The sequence below is a fragment of the Bos javanicus genome, chromosome 3 (assembly GCF_032452875.1).
Source record: "Bos javanicus breed banteng chromosome 3, ARS-OSU_banteng_1.0, whole genome shotgun sequence".
In the NCBI taxonomy this organism is placed as follows: Eukaryota; Metazoa; Chordata; class Mammalia; order Artiodactyla; family Bovidae; genus Bos; species Bos javanicus.
In genome coordinates this window covers 45,005,427-45,008,146 of record NC_083870.1, presented here as the reverse complement: position 1 = coordinate 45,008,146, position 2,720 = coordinate 45,005,427, and the positions used below count along the sequence as shown (strand labels likewise).

The 2,720-nt window shown below is 40.7% G+C and overlaps 1 long non-coding RNA gene across 1 annotated transcript; it reads left to right on the top strand.

Annotated features, from left to right (window-relative positions):
* Positions 1 to 332: 332 nt before the first annotated feature.
* On the top strand, positions 333 to 2,342 carry LOC133244241 (uncharacterized). Its single transcript, XR_009735338.1, has 3 exons — positions 333 to 508; positions 590 to 805; positions 901 to 2,342. It is a non-coding gene; the product is annotated as an uncharacterized LOC133244241 (long non-coding RNA).
* The last annotated feature ends 378 nt before the right edge of the window (positions 2,343 to 2,720 follow it).

Sequence of the window (2,720 nt, the reverse complement as noted above, 5' to 3'; positions counted from 1 at the left end):
TATGTAGAAATAAGGCACAATCCCCTGTCTATATCTCCAGTCTTCTCACTCCTTAGGTTACACTCTATGCTCTAATAGAACTAATTGTCCAGGCCATCACCTCTGCACCTGTCCTCATCTGTCAAGATTAAACTCAACTTCCATTCAAGCATCCTTTTCTCATGTCTTTTTTAAAAATTATTCTTTCCTGCCAGAGACTTGACAAATTGTTCCTCTTCTGGGCCTATTAGTAGCCAGGTAATCATTGTGTTTGTATTTCATTGTATTGAAAACATCAGGTTACAAACCCAGTTTACAAGAACAAAATTGCATCATAGTCACCTTTATAACATCAACATCTGACTGGTTAGAAATAACAGTCAGTCTATGAGTGTTCATTGTACTCATATCAACTGTACTGAACTGAGTCTCATGGATGAGTGACATCTCCAAATATAATAGAAACATATCTGTCAAAGTAGCAAATATAAACAAGATATTGCAAAACCAGAATGTAAAGAAGGAAAAGGTAACTAATTCTGTGTGCACATTGTTTAGCTGTTATCTCTTGGCTACAGATTCACTCTTTCATACTTTCTCTCTAACTCAGCCTGGGACTGTATTTCATCTGAAGAAGAAGGTAAGAAGAGAAGCAGGAGGAGGAGACAAGGGACTTCCTCCTTTGTATGTTTCTTGCTGAGCTTGGCAGTGTTTCTTAGCAATGGAGTGTTGCCACAGCAGCAGGCATTGGTTTCAGCTTCTAGCTGCTTTCAAGACTCCCATACCATATTCATCTTGGTCCTTTATAAGAGCCATCAGCAGCCAGGTGGGTTCCATCCATAGGACTCAAGCTCAGTTCCGTAGATCGAACATCTATGCTTTTAGGTTCTGAATACTCCTACTTTGTCTCTGTTTTCCCAGGTTTTGTGTAGTAGCTTCTTTCTGAAGATACTATTTCTTGGTAACCCATATCCTGTGGTTTTCATGTGTTGGCCTTATACTACCTAGGTAACTATTTCTTTCTATTACATTCCATTTATGACATCGCTTGGTTGGGGTTTTGGTTTGTTTTACTCTACTGGACCCTGAGACTAATATATTTTGTTAGATGCTTTCTTCTTACAGAAAATATGGTACTAGAGCTGATTTATAAAGAATATGTCAGAAAGCTAGAGAAAACTTTAGAGACCTCAAAAAACAAAAAATGAGCTAAATCAGTCCCCTTCAATCAAGTTACTAATGTCTTAGGGTGATCTAAGTCCAGCTGGAGCTTTGTAAAAATTCATTTGAATGGGGAATTCCTCAGCTTAAAAAAAAAAAAAAAGTTTGAGAAATATTGCCCTAATCCAAAGATGTAAACCTGACTGGGAACAATTATATTCAATCCTATTTATATATATATATGAACCTATGTGGTTCACGTGTATGATCCACTTTGATCTTTTCAGTAAACTGTGTAGCTATTTTAGATAAGTTTTCTAAAGTCACATCGTTTGTAAGAGACAGATTCCAATGTATTATAAAATCCAGTATATCGTTCACTCTACCACATGGGCTTTAATTGCAGACAAAAGCTGTTTGGAGGCAGAGAGTTCTGTAGTCCTGTCATGTTCCCATGGGGTCCTCTAAACATAGGCATGGCATTCTTTACATAGTAATAACTAGTATTCATTTGGTACTTACTGTTTGCAAGGCATTTTCCTAAGTGTTTCTCATAGGTTATTTCGTTCAATTCTTCCAACTATTATTATTTCCACTTTAGAGATGAGAAAACTAGAGCTTGAAGATGTTAAGTAATTAGCACATAGTTGGGAAGGGACAAAGTCAGAATTTTATAGCAGGCATGCTGAATCCAGAACCCACATACTTAATCACAACACTCTAATATCCCCTGCTGCTGCTGCTTAGTCACTCCAGTTGTGTCCGACTCTGTATGACCCTATGGACTGTAGCCTATCAGGCTGCCCTATCCATGGGAAGAGTTGCTGGACTGAGTTGCCATGCCCTCTTCTGGAGGATCTTCCCGACCCAGGGATCGAACCCAGGTCTCCTGCTTTGCAGGCAGATTCTTTACTGCTGAGCCACCAGTTCAGTTCAGTTCAGTTGCTCAGTCGTGTCCGACTACCTGCAACCCCATGAATCGCAGCATGCCAGGCCTCCCTGTCCATCACCAACTCCCAGAATTCACTCAGACTCATGTCCATTGAGTCAGTGATGCCATCCAGCCATCTCATCCTCTGTCGTCCCCGTCTCCTCCTGCCCCCAATCCCTCCCAGCATCAGTCTTTTACAATGAGTCAACTCTTTGCATGAGGTGGCCAAAGTACTGGAGTTTCAGTTTCAGCATGATTCCCTTCAAAGAAATCCCAGGACTGATCTCCTTCAGAATGGACTGGTTGGATCTCCTTGCAGTCCATGGGACTCTCAAGAGTCTTCTCCAACACCACAGTTCAAAAGCATCAATTCTTTGGCGCTCAGCCTTCTTCACAGTCCAACTCTCACATCCATACATGACCACAGGAAAAACCATAGCCTTGACTAGACAGACCTTTGTTGGCAAAATAATGTCTCTGCTTTTCAATATGCTATCTAGGTTGGTCATAACTTTTCTTCCAAGGAGTAAGCGTCTTTTAATTTCATGGCTGCAATCACCATCTGCAGTGATTTCCCTGCTGAGCCACCAGGGAAGCCTCTAATATCCCCTATAAGGAAGTATTATTAAGCATTATTGTGGCGAAGGGT